General features: G+C 38.2%; 1 protein-coding gene across 1 annotated transcript in view; it reads right to left on the bottom strand.

Annotated features, from left to right (window-relative positions):
• The window catches only part of RNF13 (ring finger protein 13), a 213,751-nt gene that overhangs the window by 155,548 nt on the left and 41,454 nt on the right, over positions 1–16,749 (bottom strand). The gene's annotated exons all lie outside the window — the stretch shown is intronic.

The raw sequence follows: 16,749 nt of genomic DNA on the forward strand, positions 1-16,749 counted from the left end.
AACCCAGTGTGATGTAAGTGTTTCCAGCAACACACGCACATGTCACAGTATCAGCATGGACAATAGCCTTTCACGTATCTGCAGTTAATTGTCCCGGAGCTGGGAAGGCGGAGCTGTGTGGAAAGGGAAATTAACACACCCTACTCAGACATCCTTTAAGCAGGCTGGGAATGCCCCTACATGGCCCTGTGGCCCAGAACTTCCCTTGGGGGGTGGCACTTACCTCTGTGACATAGCACAGTTTTCCCTCAGCAGAGGCCCTAGGACGGCATGGCTTGGAAGAGGGACCCACTCGCAAGTCCCAGGGACCATACACCAATACCAAGGACTTCTGGGTCAGTGGCAGAGACAAATTGTGGCAAGACTGAAGGATAAGACTATTGCAACAGCTTTAAATCTCCAGAAACACCCAGGAATTTGGTTATTAAAGCCACCCTCCCTCCTTAACCACTCAGACACAAGCCCCACATTCAGGGCAGGCAGCACGAACTACACACGCAAACTTGGTGCACCAACTGGACCCCAAGAAGACTCAGACCCCCACTCACCACAAAGACAAAGTTAGGGAAAACTGGCTTGAGGGGAATAGGTGGCGCACGGATGCCATCTGCTGGTTAGTTAGAGAAAGTGTACTCCACCAAGCTGTCATCTGACAAATTAGAGATAAGTGTTTGAATCAGTCCCTATACCCTAAAAGACCCTATCAAGTTAAGCAAATGCCAAGAGTCCAAAAACAACAGAAAATTTTAAAGCATATGAAAAAACCAGATGATATGGATAGCCCAAACACAAACACCCAAATCAAAAGATCAGAGGAGACACAGTACTTAGAGCAATTAATCAAAGAACTAATGACAAACAACAAGAGCATGGCACAGGATATAACAGACATGAAGAAGACCCTAGAAGAGCATAAAGAAGAAACTGCAAGAGTAAATAAAAAAATAGAAGATCTTATGGAAATAAAAGAAACTGTCGACCAAAATTAAAAAGATTCTGGATACTCATAGTACAAGACTAGAGGAAACTGAACAGCAAATCAGTGACCTTGAGGATGACAGAATGGAAAAACAAAAGAACAAAAGAAAGAATGGGGAAAAAGTCAAAAAAATCAAAATGGACCTCAGGGATAATAGATAGATAATAGAAAACATCCTAATAAAAGACTCATTGGTGTTCCAGAAGGGGAAAAGAAGGGTAAAAAGAAATTGTTGGGGAAAACATCCCAAATCTTCTAAACACCATAAATACACAAAGCATAAATGCCCAGTGAACTTCAAATAGAATAAATCCAAATAAACCTACGCCAAGACATATTCTGATCAGATTGTCAAACACTGAAGAGAAAGAGCAAGTTTTGAAAGCAGCAAGAGAAAACCAATTCACCACTTACAAAGGAAACAGCATAAGACTAAGTAGTGACTACTCAGCGGCCACCATGGAGGCAAGCAGGCAGTGGCATGACATATTTAAAATTCTGAGAGAGAAAAACTGCCAACCAAGAACTCTTTATCCAGCAAAGCTCTCCTTCAAATTTGAGGGAAAGCTTAAATTTTTCACAAACAAATGCTGAGACATTTTGCTAACCAGAGACCTGCCCTACTTGAGATACTAAAGGGAGCCCTACCAACAGAGAAACAAAGAAAGGAGAGAGAGAGAGATGGAGAAAAGTTCAGTACTAAAGAGATTCAGAATGGGTATGTTAAAGGACATTAACAGAGAGAGGGAAAAATACATCTGACAAACATAAACCAAAGGATAGGATGGCTGAATCAAGAAATGCCTTCACGGTTATAACATTGAATATAAATGGATGAAAATCCCCAATTGAAAGATATAGATTGGCAGGATCAAAAAATATGAACCATCAATATGTTGCATACAAGAGACTCATCTTAGACACAGGGATACAAAGAAATTGAAAGTGAAAGGATGGAAAAAAATATTTCATACAAGCTACAGCCAAAAGAAAGCAGGAGCAGCAATATTAATCTCAGATAAAATAGACTTTAAATGCAAGGATGTTATGAGAGACAAAGAAGGCCACTACATACTAATAAAAGGGGCAATTCAACAAGAAGAAATAACAATCATAAATGTTTATGCACCCAAAGTGCCACAAAACACATGAGACAAACACTGGCAAAACTAAAGGAATCAAATGATGTTTCCACAATAATTGTGTGAGATTTCGACACATCATTCTCTCCTATAGATACATCAAGCAGACAGAAGACCAATAAGGAAATCGAAAGCCTAAACAAACTGATAAATGAATGTGATTTAACAGACATATATAAAACATTACATCCCAAATCACCAGGATACACATTCTTTTCTAGTGCTCACAAAACTTTCTCCAGAATAGATCATACGCTGGGACATAAAACAAGCCTCAATACATTTAAAAAAATTGAAATTATTCAAAGCACATTCTCTGACCACAGTGGAATACAATTAGAAGTCAATAACCATCAGAGACTTAGAAAATTCACAAATACCTAGAGGTTAAACAACCTACTCCTAAACAATCAAATATCTGCATACCAATGGTCACAGCAACTTTATTCACAATTGCCAAGAGATGGAAACAACCCAAATGTCCTTCAACAGATGAGTGGATAAATAAAATGTGGTATATACACATGATGGAATACTATGTGGCAGTAAGAAGGAATGATGTCATGAAACATATGACAACATGGATGAACCCTGAAGACATAATGCTGAGCGAAATAAGCCAGGCACAAAAAGAGAAATATATGTTACCACTAATGTGAACATTGAAAAATGTAAAATAAATGGTTTATAATGTAAAATGTAGGGGAACTAGTGATAGAGAGCAATTAATGAAGGGGGAACGATAACCCAATAAGAACAGATAAGCTATCGTGGGTAAATTTAACGTTCTGGGAATGCCCAGCAATGATTATGGTTTGTTAATTTCTGGTGGGTATGATAGGAACAAGTTCACAGAAATGTTGCTATATTAGGTTATTTTCTTGGGGTAGAGTAGGAACATGTTGGAAGTAAAGTAGTTATTTTAGATTAGTTGTCTTTTTCTTACTCCCTTGTTATGGTTTGTTTGAAATGTTTTTTATTGTATGTTGGTTTTAAAAATTTTTTGATATAGTTAATACTTAATTTTTTTAAAAAAGAGTTAATTAAAAAAAAACACATACAAAAACAATGAAAAAAATATGCAGAGCCCCCCACCCCCACCCCGAGGAGCTGGTGGAAAAAGCAGAGGTGTTGGGTTTCCCCACCTCACTGGCTGTTGATGTGCTCACAGACATAGGGGACTGGTGGTTTGATGGGCTGAGTCCTCTACCCCGGGACTTGTCCTTGGGAAGACTGTTGCTGCAAAGGAGAGGCTAGGCATCCCTATAATTGTGCGTAAGAATCTCCTCCTGAATGCCTCTTTGTTGCTCAGATGCAGCCCTCTCTCTCTAGCTAAGCCAACTTGGAAGGTGAAATCACTGCCCTCCCCCCTATGTGGGATCTGACACCCAGGGGAGTAAATCTCCCTGGAAACATGGAATATGACTCCCAGGGAGGAATCTAGATCCGGTGTAGTGGAATGGAGAACATCTTGACCAAAAAAGGGATGTGAAAGGAAATGAAATAAGCTACAGTGGCAGCACAATTCCAAAAGGAGCCAAGAGGTCACTCTGGTGTGCACTCTTACGCACAATACAGACAACCCTTTTTAGGTTCTAATGAATTGGAATAGCTAGCAGTAAATACCTGAAACTATCAAGCTACAACCCAGAACCCTTGAATCTTGAAGACGATTATATAAAAATGAGGGGTGACAATGTGATTGGGAAAACCATATGGACCACACTCCCCTTTGCCCAGTGTATGGATGGATGACTAGAAAAATGGGGGCAAAAAAAAAAGGTACTCAGTGTTCTTTTTTACTTTAATTGTTCTTTTTTTTCACTTTAATTTTTATTATTATTTTTGTATGTGTGGTAATGAAAATGTTCAAAAATTAATTTTGGTGATGAAAGCACAACTATAAAATGGTACTGTGAACAACTGAATGTATTCTTTCTATGACTGCATGGTATGTGAATATAGCTCAATAAAATTAAATTTTAAAAAAAAGATGCTGAATTTTGTCAAATGTTTTTTCAGCATCTATTCGATGATCATCTGATTTTTCCCTTTTGATTTGTTAATGTGTTGTATTACATTGATGGATTTTCTTATGTTGAACCTCCCTTGCATGCCTGGAATGAACCCTACTTAGCAATGGTGTATGATTTTTTTAATATGTCTTCCGATTCAATTTGCAAATCAAATTTAAGAATTTCTGCATCTATATCTTTTAGGGAGACTGGCATGTAGTTTGTCTTTCTTGTAGCACCTTTATCTGGTTTTGGTATTAAAGTGATGTTGGCTTTATAAAATGCGTTAGGTAGTGTTCCATTTTCTTCAGTTTTTTCAATGAGTTTAACATTGGTGTCACTTATTTTTGGAAAGTTTGGTAGAATTCCCCCGTGAAGCCATCCGGCCCTGGGCATTCATTTGTGGGAAACTTTTTGATGACTGATTGGATCTCTTTGCTTGTAATTGGTTTGCTGAAGTCTTCTGTTTCTTCTCTGGTCAATCCAGGTTGTTCATGTGTTTCTAGGAAATTATCCATTTCCTTTAAATTATATAGTTTCTTGTCATACAGTTGTTCATAGTATCTGTGCCAACTTGTATATTTTATGTTCCCCAGAAAAAGCCATATTCTTTAATACAGTCTTGTGGGATATTTGGATTAGGTTGTTTCCACGGAAATGTGACCCACCCAACTGTAGGTGATAGCTCTGATTAGATTATTTCCATGGAGGTGTTGACCCACCCATTCAGCATGGGTCTTGATTAGTTTACTGGAGCCCTATAGGAGCTCAGAGAGAAGGAGCTCAGTGTTGCAGCTAAGAGAAACATTTTGGAGGCACACGTTTAAAGCAGACTTTCGCTAGTCCAGAGTTTGCCGGGGAGAAACTAAAGGAACACCCACAGACGTTAAAGAGAAACATCCTGGAAGAAAACCATTTTGAAACCAGAACCCCAGAGCAGATGCCAGCCATGTGCCTTCCCAGCTAACAGAGGTTTTCTGTATGCCACTGGCCATTCTCCAATGATGGTACCCTATTTTCATTCCTTTGTTTGTACATTTTTATGGCCTTAAAAAACCAACAAGACAATCCAAGGCAAAAGAGAGAAAACCACCTCCAGAATAAACTAATCAAGAAAATCAGATGCCTAGACAACCAAAAATCATGAGCCATACCAGGAAACACGAAGATATGGCCCAGTTAAAAGAACAAACTAACACCTCAATTGAGACTCATGAGTTGACACAACTAATTAAAAATACCCAAACAAATCTAAATCAATTCAATGAGTTGAAAGAAAATGTGACAAGATGAGGGATATAAAGAAGACACTGGGTGATCATAAGGAAGAATTTGTTGGCTTGAAAAAACAAATGGCAGGACTCTGGGAATGAAAGGCACAATAGAAGAGATGAAAAACACAATGGAGACATACAACAGCAGACTTGGAGGGGCAGAAGAAAGGATTATCAAACTAGAGGACAGAAAAGATAGGGAAAAGAATGGGAAAATACGGAACTGAATGACAACGTGAAGCACATGAATATATATGTTACAGTTGTCCCAGAAGGAGAAGAGAAGGGAAAAGGGTTAGAAAGAATAATAGAGGAAACAATCAATGAAAATTTCCCAACTCTTATGAAAGATATAAAATTACAGGTCCAAGAAGTACACAAAACAGAACTGATCCAAATAGACTTACTTCAAGACACTTAATAAACAGATTGTCAAATATCAAAGACAAAGAGAGAATTCTGAAAACAGCAAGAGAAAAGTGATCCATCACATACAAGGAAAGCTCAGTAAGACTAAGTGCAGATTTCTCAGCCAAACCATGGAAGCGAGAAGGCAGTGCTATGATATATTCAAGATACTGAAAGAGAAAATAACTGCCAACCAAGAATCCTACATCCAGCAAAATGGTCCTTCAAAATTGATGGAGAGTTTAAAATATTCACAGATGAACAGATACTGAGACGTCGTGAACAGGAGTCTTCCTCTACAAGAAACAACAAAGGGAGTGCAACAGACAGATACAAAAAAAACAGGAAAGAGAGGTTTGGAGAAGAATGTAGAAATGAAGATAGCAAGAGACAGATAGAAAGAGACAGAAAGACTAGACATTTGATGCTGAAGGAATACAGAATGTTCAACAGGATTGATTCTATAGATCCAGAAATGGACAGCACAATATTGAGTGATGGTAGCACAATACTGCAAGTACACTGAACAAATATGACAAAATGAAGAATGCATTATTGGACAGTGGAAGACAGGCAACCCTTGTTATAAAGTAGCAGAGAACTTGGTAAAATTATTTTCTGATGCTAATTGGAAGGCAGACTTACAAGCAATGAACTTGGATACTTAACTGAGGATATTTCCAAGCTGAGTGTAGAATGTGCAGCCTAGTTTCTCCTTATAGCTTATAAAATGCAAGAAGAAAGAGTAAACTAAAAACTGAACTCTCACACACAAAGGAACCAGCATTGGATAATTTGGAAAATTCTCAGCCTATCCAATGTGTTGTGAGACTAGGGCCAGAAGAGTCTCTGCCAGGGCCCTCTTTGAGCTCCTAGGAGATGAATTCCTAGAGAACAGGGTTCTTCACAAGTGAGTGACTAAACAACTCTTTGCTAAGAAGGCTGTGGCTGAACATGAACCAGTCAGTCATTTCAGAGTAAGTCAGGATTAGAAATGTATTTGACTAGGAAGTCTCTATAGAAAATCCTTCTGTCTAATGGTTTATACCCCCCTTCAATTGCATACAAAGCTGACAAGAATTTTGTGAAATCTATATGAGCAGAACCACTGCCAATATGGAAAGAGAGAGAGAAGTGACAAAATGAAGGAAGAAACTTCAAGGGCAGAACCATGGAAGCAGAGGTCTGGATAGAACAGAATTCCTCAGACTAAGAGAGAGGGCACACCCATATGTGTGGAAAGGGTGGGTCTGCCCCAGCACTTGGAAGGTGCAGGGCTTCCACCCTGATGTAGAGTTCAGCTGCCACCCCAACTCTCAGAGAGGGTGGATTCTATGCCAGGTGTTTGGAGAGAACTCAGCTACCACCCCAAATGCTTGGAGAGGGTGGGATATACACCTCAGTTTTCAGGCAGAACAAGGCTGCCACTCCGGTGCTTGGAGATGGTAGGATACAAGCCCCAGCATTCAGGAAGGGCATGAGCACTGTCTCAGCATATGGAAAAGGTAGGGCTGCCACTCCAGCAGGCCCAAACAACAAAGCTTCAATCCACACATGACTCTCAGATCTTGTGATTTAATGGGTTTCAGACTTGCTTCGGAGCTATGACCCATTTTCCTTCCATTTTCTCCCTCTAGAATGGGAGGGAGAATGGCCTGTCCCATCACTGTATTTTGGAAGAAGATAACTTGTTTTCCAGGTTTCACAGGTCCATCATATAGAGAGGAATTTTGCTCTAGGATGGACCACACCCATAACTGATTTTGATGAGATTTTGGAATTAGAGTTGTTACTGAAATGACTTAAAAGCTTTTGGGATACTGGGATCAGACAATCTTATCGAATGGTTTTCCACTGACTTCTGGCTCCACTCATGTTTCTTTGACGTCTGGCTGCTGGTGTCTTCGCTTTATAAGGCCTCCAGTAATATGGATTAAGTCCCACCCTTATTCAGTTGGCCACACCTTAATTTAAAATAGCACCTCCAAATAGCCCTATTCATACATGAGTTTACATCCATAGATTTGTGGCTTCAGATTAAAAACATACCTTTCCTGCGATACATAATTCAATCTATAGCACTTCCCAACTCATTCTATGAAGCCATTATCACCCTGAATATAGGATGCAAAATTCCTGAAGAACATACTAGCAAATTTAATCTAGCAATATAAAGAAATGATTCTACATTATTGCCAAGTAAGATATATCTCAGGAATGCAAGGTCAGTTTAACACCCAAAAATCAATTAATGTCATAAACCGTATCAATAGAATAAAGAACAAAAATCACAGGATCATATCAATACATGACTAAAAAAATCATCTAACAAAATTCAACACCCCTTCATAATAAAAAAAAACACTACAAATTAAGAATAGAAGGAAACTTCCTCAACATGATATAGGGCATCTATGAAAAACCACAGATATCATCATACTTAATGGTAAAACAATGTTTTCCCCCTAATTCAGGAACATAGCGAACATCTACTCTTGACACTTACATGCAACATTGTCCTGGAGGTTCTAGCTTAGGCAATTAGGCCAAAAAATGAAATAAAAGGCAGGGGTCTTAATCCATATTACTGGAGGCCTTAGAAAAAGATCAAACCAGAAGCCAGGAGTCAGAGGAAAGCCACAGGGAGAAGCAAGAAGTCAGCAGAAACCAGAAGAATAGAAATGAGAGAGAGAGATCGCCATGTATAGGAGGCAGAGATGCAAGCCAAGGAACCCAAAGGATTGTAGCAGCCAGCACCAAAATGATACAGACGTTGGGATGAAAATGGCCTTGCTCACACCTTGATTTCCAAACTTTTAGCTTCCAAAACCATGAGCCAATAAATGTTTGTTGTTTAAGCCAATCTTTGGGTGTTATTTATCATGGAAGCCTGGCAAGCTAAGAGAATATGTAAGGAAAATCCTTTCTCTGTACCTTTATTCTGATATTAGAAAAGATATAAAGATAAATCTTCATCCCATAACCTTCATCCCCTGCATCTTCTTCCTTATCAACATAAAGAATATATACTGAATACCAGATTACAAAAACACCATATAAAAGGTTCATGGTAAATCTAGCCCAAAAGGATGTGCTGCTGAAAACAAGATTTGCCAGTGATATGTATTCTCAGAAAATCTGATGCTGGGCTTACTGATAAAAGTTTTCTTATCAGAGATAAATCTTTTGTTCAATTTTTTAGCAATCATCATTTCCATCTATCAAGGCAATTCTTAGAAGTACAGAAACAAGAAACCTGGAAAAGCCTGATCCTTCTTGAGATTGGTCCTCAATGTGTAAAAAAATTATTCAAACCATATTGATTATAAACAGATAATCTAGCAAGGGACCTGCATTACAAATCTACATGTAAAGTCTTCACTAATCAACAATGATGCTTTAATAATTGGTTATACATTGGAAAAAAGGTAAAGATAGAGTCCTATCTCACAGTATACAACAATATAATTCCAGGTGGATTAGAGACCTCATAAACATGGGTGGGGTCAAGGGAGGGGAATTTTTATATGTTTTTGGAGGAAACAAAGGAAAATATTTCAAGACTTTCAGGTAGGGTAGAATTATTTAAGACAGACAGCACAACCATCAACTAAGATGTAGACATTAAAAATCTAAACTTTGGCCAAACAACAGTGAACATCAAGTTTAAAGGGTAAGCCACAGAACAGAAAATATATACTAGTCATGTAACTGAAGGATTAATGTTCAATTTCTAGAAAATAGTATTTTACAGACTAACAAACCAAGAGAAAATAGGGAAAAAAAAAGATGACAATACAAATGAAAAGGAAACTGACCAATAATCCTATAAAAAGATGCTTGATTTTACTAATAATCCAGGAAATACCAAATAAAAACAATCAGATACCATTTCACACTTACCAAGTTGGCAAAAATTTAATTCTAATTCTAACAATATCAAGCCTTGCCAAGGATATGGCAAAACAGCAACACTTGGATGTAGCTTCCTTTAGTGAAGAGAGAAAGGGAATGGGATTATAGCACCAAACCTAGAGGAGGTTAAAGACCTTCTGAAATATCTAAAGGGAAACTTTCAGTGATGAATTCCCTGCCAGATCTCTTATCTAGACTTAAGGGAACATACTGATGTTGCATATCTCTCACCTCTGGCTTTGTAAAAATCACAGTCCACCCAGCATAGTTATCCTTCTAAAAGAGAATATAGACTTTAGAAATAACATCTCAGGTGGAGGTTGGTTCTGTTTTCTCTGAAAGTACTGACACAAGGAATGACTGGTTTATATTTGTTTTCTGTGTGAATTGAGGTTAACAAAGATCCTGGGTATTAATTAAGTTGACTTGTATTTATCTATTTCTGCCTTCTGTAAAAGGAGCTATGGCAAGAGAGAGGGTACAATCCAGGTAAGTGTCTACTTAGGACATTTACATATTTTATTACAACTGCTAGGATTACAATGGATTTATGTTCTTGGGGAATTAAATTGGTGCAGAGAGAATTTTTTTTTAATTCATTTTACTGAGATATATTCACGTATCATGCAGTCATAGAAAACAAATTGTACATTCGATTGCTCACAGTACATAGTTGTGCATTTATCACCAAAATCAATCTCTGACATCTTCATTACCACATACACAAAAATAACAAGAATAATTAAAGTGAAAAAGAGCAATTAAAGTAAAAAAGAACACTGGGTGCCTTTGTTTGTTTTTTTCCTTCCCCCATTTTTCTACTCATCCATCCATAAACTAGACAAAGTGGAGTGTGGTCCATATGGCTTTCCCAATCACATTGTCACCCCTCATAAGCTACATTTTTATAGAATCGTCTTCAAGATTCATGGGTTCTGAGTTGTAGTTTGATAGTTCCAGGTGGTAGCTACCCCAATTCATTAGACCCTAAAAAGGGTTGTCTATATTGTGCGTAAGAGTGCCCACCAGAGCGACCTCTCAGCTCCTTTTGGAATCTCTCTGCAGAGAGAATTTAAATCAAGAGTTTCCTAATAGGACCACTATGGTGGTTTGGAGTTGTTATATACACCACAAAAGGCCATGTTCTTTTAATCCATCCCTGTGGGGGCAAGCCTATTGTGGGTGGGACCTTTTGGTTCAATTGAGATGTGACCCAGCCCATTCAGGGTGGGTCTTAATCCCTTTACTGATGTTCCTCACGAGGATAAGAGAGAAAAATGCCCACAGAAGCCCAGAAACATTTTGGAGAGAGCCACTGAAACCAGAACCCAGGAGAGAAGGACCAGCAGACGTCTCCATGTGCCTTCCCATGTGACAGAGGAACCCTGAATGCCAGCAGACTTTCCTCAGGAAAGTTATCTTCTTCTTGATGCCTTAACTTGGACATTTTCATGGGCCTTAGAACTGTAAATTTCTAACTTAATAACCCCATTGAGAAGGTCAACCCATTTCTGGTTTATTGAATTCTGGCAGCTTTAGGAGACTGAAATAACTACCAATGTAAACAAAATTGGGCACCTCCAAGGTTCAAATTTCAATAAATTTAAGATTCTCTAAAGAAACTTATTTTTTCAGTATCCAAAAACTGCTGACTTCCTGTGGCTCCCTTATATTCATGTTTCACTAAAACACTCTAACCTGGAAACGGAAAACATAGATTTCTGAAAATTCAAAAATGGAATTAAAAAAAAAAAAAAGGAAAAAAAAAAAAGCAACAGACACTACCAAAGAAGCCCTCAGTTGGGCCTTAACCAAATAGACTAGCAGTAATATAAATCAAATGAAAATCATTTTACTTCTTAAAAAAATCTTAATCTGACCTCCCAAAGTAATTATTAATAAATCAATAAATTTGAAAAATGTAGAAGGTGATGAGTAAGAATAAAGTTAAAAAATACCCTTTCACTAACCTCACCCCTCCTACACTTATGCTGATCATATGTAGGTTATCATTTTATCATAAATAACACTGTTTTAGCATGTTTAAAATACTATTTTTCAAAGTCAAAAAATTGAACTGTTTTATGGCTCTGAATTTTGTCCAAATATAATATAAACATGTGCAAATGAATTCTAAACTGAGTTTACTAATGATGCTCAAAGGTCTCCCTCACAACCCCCCACCCCACTACCACCAAAAAAAAAAAGGTATCCTCTGCAAAAGGTACCCTCTGGAAAGGTACCCTCCAAAACAGCCAATTAAGATATACAACTGAAAATACGGAGTTTCTCTAAGTAAAAATGTAAAAAGAGTCACATTTTTACACTAAGCTAAAATAACTAAAACATTCTTTGGTTATAGCTTTCCAATTTTCCCATACTTGCAAAAAAAAATTTAAACAATGGGGGAGGACAGAAAAACCTTCTAAATGCTATTAGCTTAATATTGGAGCATATGTAAATGGAATACAAAAAGAATTTCAATTGATATGTGTTATTCTACAAATATCTAATCTCTTACAAATGGTTCTGATAAAATCCTGGGACATTACAAAATCTACAGAATACAGAATATAAGACCTACAGAAACTAACCCACCAAATTTTGGGGCAAAGTTGAACAGTAAAAGATGTCTCTTCTAAATCTCTTAAAAACCATATTGCATTTTTAAATTAATTTGGTTCTAGTTTTAACAGATTTAATTGGTTTTAGAGACATCACACTACAGTGAGTCATCCTCACTTCATCATCAAGTCTTCCTTGTAAACAATAATAAGTAGGCTCACATTTGTGAATTCTGATTCCGGGCAATAGGAAAACCAGTCATGCAAATATAAAAATTCTCCATAGCAGTCCAACAATTTGTTAGAGGATTTTCTCTTCACTGTCACCTTAGTTCACTTTCTGTGCTTGCCCTACACTGTCAAATTTCAAAGCGCAGGCACATATTCAATACTATCTTTTCTTAGGCAGGGAACAAAGAAATCTGTCAAATAATCTTTAAAATGTAAACCAGCCTTACAGTAACATAGCAATACAGAAGCACCAATGAGACTGTAGTTATCAAGAGTTAATGGAACTCACTAAAACAAGTTTACAAAGCAAGAAAGTCTCTTCAGTGAAATGGGATAGTCTGACTCCTGCTGCTAGAATGAAAGGCTTAAAATCATTAGTAATCTCAGAAATGCAAATTAAAGCATCCATTAAAGTTAAAAAGACTGATAATATCCAGTGTTAGCAAGTCTAGGAAAATGGGTATTCTCATCAAACACTGTTGATGGGAATAAATTAGTACAGCCTTTTGGAAGGGCAATTTAGCAGTATCAATGAAAATTTTAGATGTGTATACCCATTGAATCATCCATTCTATTTCCAGACCTCTATCCTAGAGAAATAAACTGGACTTTGGATGAGAAACCAAAATATCCATTAAGGACAATGATTAATAAACTATATTCATCCATATTAAAGAATACTATGTAGTTCTTACTAGGAATATGCTAGATCTATAGATACTGCTCTGGAAAGATCTCTAAAACATAATGCTAAGTTGGAGGGTGGGGTGGGGGGAAATGGTAGAGTAATATTATAGTGGTACATGTTATTTGTGGTGCCCCAAATTTTCTCCATGTTTTGGTAGTTCCCTACACCATGATTTCCAAAGTAAACTATAACAACAAAAACAACAACCCCAAATAAAATCTGTACTATATTTCCCAGCCTCCCTCATAGCTAAGAATTTCACCAAGCACGTGGCTGGTGACTAGAGTCTGTGAATCAGAAAAGCCCAGGAGCTGAATCTAGAAGTATTTACATGAGGAAACAGTCTGGCAAGGATGTATCTTTGATTAGCTTCAGTGGCAGAAGAGGCAGAATGCTTTGAAGTAGGATCACAGAGCCTTCCTGATCAGAAAAAAAGTGAGCAATTCTGCAAAGTAGTTCTGGGTTTTGTTCTGAAAACAGTTTGGAGACTGCTTCTTCAGGCTTCCAATTATACTCTGATCATCTTTTTCCCATTGTAAAAACCCCTTTCTGCTTAAACTAGCTAAAGTGAATACCATTATAAAAACTAAGAAACATTTTATATACACAAATGGTAATCAACTATGCAAAAAAAAAATTAAAAAGCACTAAATGTTCAGAAAAGGATCTGAAGGCCTTTGAGACCATATAACACTCTAACAATGTTTTTATTCTGAAGAGGGAAAAGGGACTAGTGTGCATTAGTGAGGAAGGGTGAAGAAGACTTTTTGTTTTTCCTCGGCATACTTTTCTGTTTTAATATTTTTACAGTGATAAACAGTCATGTATGGGGATATTTTAAAAAATAATTTTTAAAAACAGTATTGACTCAGGCAAGATGGCGGCATAGAGAGGAGTGGAAGCTAAGTAGTCCCCCTGGAACAACTACAAAAAACCAGAAACAACTAGTAAATAATCCAGAATAACTGCGGGGGAACAAAGGAGACCATCCATTCATCATACACCAACATGAATTGGGAGGAATGCCTGAGAACACAGCATAAAATCTGCAAGTAAAACCTGCGGAACCAGGTCGGGAGACCCCCTCCCCCATAGCCCGAGCTGCAGAGCTGCGTGGTGCCACAGAGAAGCTCTCTCCCAGCAAGCGAATACAGCTCAGCTGAGCTCCAACTGGGGTTTTAAGTAGCGAGTGTGAACTGCTCACTACAGGTACGCAGCCCCAAAAAACAGACAGAGGCTTTGGGTGACGACTGACCTGGGAGAGCCAGAGGGTTGTCTTGGACTGGGTCTGAAGGGGACTATCTGTTTCTTTTTTGGCTCAGTGGAGAAAGCCCCAGTCATTTTCAGTTTCCAGGGCTGTGACTCTGGGAAGGGTGGAGACACCACAAGCAGAGAGAGAGACCATTGAAATGCTAATGACCTCCACCTGAGGGGTCTGTCTTATCTAGGAGGAAAGGGGTGGGACCCTTTCCATTCAGAACCAGACCCCAGAGCCTGGGGGAACATGGCCATACCTCCTCACACCAGGCAAGAATTATAGGCTAACAGGCATCACCAGCTGGGCAGAAAAGCACAGTGACCCAAGGCATCAAAGGGTGGAGCAATTTTCTAAGACACATCCGCAGGGAAACCAGATACTGAATATTTCTTCCCTCTGGGACCTGAGCCTGTTCTGGTCTGGGAAAACCTGATTTGGATAACCAAGGAAACCATGCCTAGACAACAGAAAATTACAACCTACACTAAGAAAAACAAAGTTATGGCCCAGTCAAAGGAACAAACGTACACTTCTACTGAGATATAGGAATTTAAACAACTAATGCTAAACCAATTCAAAAAGTTTAGAGAAGATATTGCAAAAGAGATAGAGGCTGTAAAGGAAGCACTGGACATGTATACGGCAGAAATCAAAAGTTCAAAAAACCTACTAGTAGAATCTATGGAAATGAAAGGCACAACACAAGAGATGAAAGACACAATGGAAACATACAACAGCAGATCTCAAGAAGCAGAAGAAAACACTCAGGAACTGGAGAACAAAACACCTGAAAGCCTACACGCAAAGGAGCAGATGGAGTAAAGAATGAAAAAATATGAGCAACGTCTCCGGGAACTCAAGGATGAAACAAAGTACAATAATGTACGTATCATTGGTGTCCCAGAAGGAGAAGAGAAGCGAAAGGGGGCAGAAGCAATAATAGAGGAAATAATTAACGAAAATTTCCCATCTCTTATGAAAGACATAAAATTACAGATCCAAGAAGCGCAGCGTACTCCAAACAGAAGAGATATGAATAGGCCTACGCCAAGACACTTAATAATCAGATTATCAAATGTCAAAGACAAAGAGAGAATCCTGAAAGCAGCAAGAGAAAAGCAATCCATTACATACAAAGGAAGCTTAATAAGACTATGTGCAGATCTCTCAGCAGAAACCATGGAGGCAAGAAGGAAGTGGTGTGATATATTTAAGATACTGAAAGAGAAAAACCACCAACCAAGAATCCTGTATCCAGCAAAGCTGTCCTTCAAATATGAGGGAGAGCTCAAAATATTTTCTGACAGACAATGAGAGACTTCGTGAACAAGACACCTGCCCTACAGGAAATACTAAAGGGAGCACTACAGGGTGATAGAAGACAGGAGTGTGTGGTTTGGAACACAATTTTGGGAGATGGTAGCACAACAATGTAAGTACACTGAACAAAGGTAACTATGAATACGTTTGAGAGAGGAAGATGGGGAGCATGTGAGACACCACAAGAAAGGAGGAAAGATAACGACTGGGACTGTGTAACTTGGTGAAATCTAGAGTATTCAACAATTGTGATAAATGTACAAATACGTTCTTTTACGAGGGAGAACAAGCAAATGTCAACCTTGCAAGGTGTTAAAAATGGGGAGGCATTGGGGGAGGGATGCAATCAGCATAAACTAGAGACTGTAACTAATAGAATCATTGTATTATGCTTCCTTTAATGTAACAAAGGTGATATACCAAGGTGAATGCAGATAAGGGGGGGGGGATAAGGGAGGCATGTTAGACACTTGACATTGGTGGTATTGTCTGATTCTTTATTCTACTTTGATTTAAGGTTATTTTTCCTTTTGCTGCTTCCTAGCTGTCATTTTTTTTGTTTCCTCTTTCTTTTGCCTCTCTACCTTCTTTGACTCTCCCTCCTGCCTTGTGGAAGAAATGTAGATGCTCTTGCTTAGTATGAGCAGAATGTTCAATTAGGAGGAACTTAAATGTTTGGAAATGAAGAGGGGTGTTGGTAGCAAGATGTGAGAATAACTAACAGCGCCGAATGGTGTGTGAATGAGGTGGAAAGGGGAAGCTCAGAGTCATATATGTCACCAGAAGGAAAGTTGGAGGTCAAAAGATGGAAATGTATAAAACTGAATCCTATGGTGGGCAATGTCCATGATCAACTGTACAAATACTAGAAATCACTTCATGAACCAGAACAAATGTATGACAATACAATTAGAAGTTAATAATAGAGGGGCATATAGGGAAGAACTATATACCT

This window comes from Choloepus didactylus, chromosome 1 (genome assembly GCF_015220235.1).
Source record: "Choloepus didactylus isolate mChoDid1 chromosome 1, mChoDid1.pri, whole genome shotgun sequence".
Classification (NCBI taxonomy): domain Eukaryota; kingdom Metazoa; phylum Chordata; class Mammalia; order Pilosa; family Megalonychidae; genus Choloepus; species Choloepus didactylus.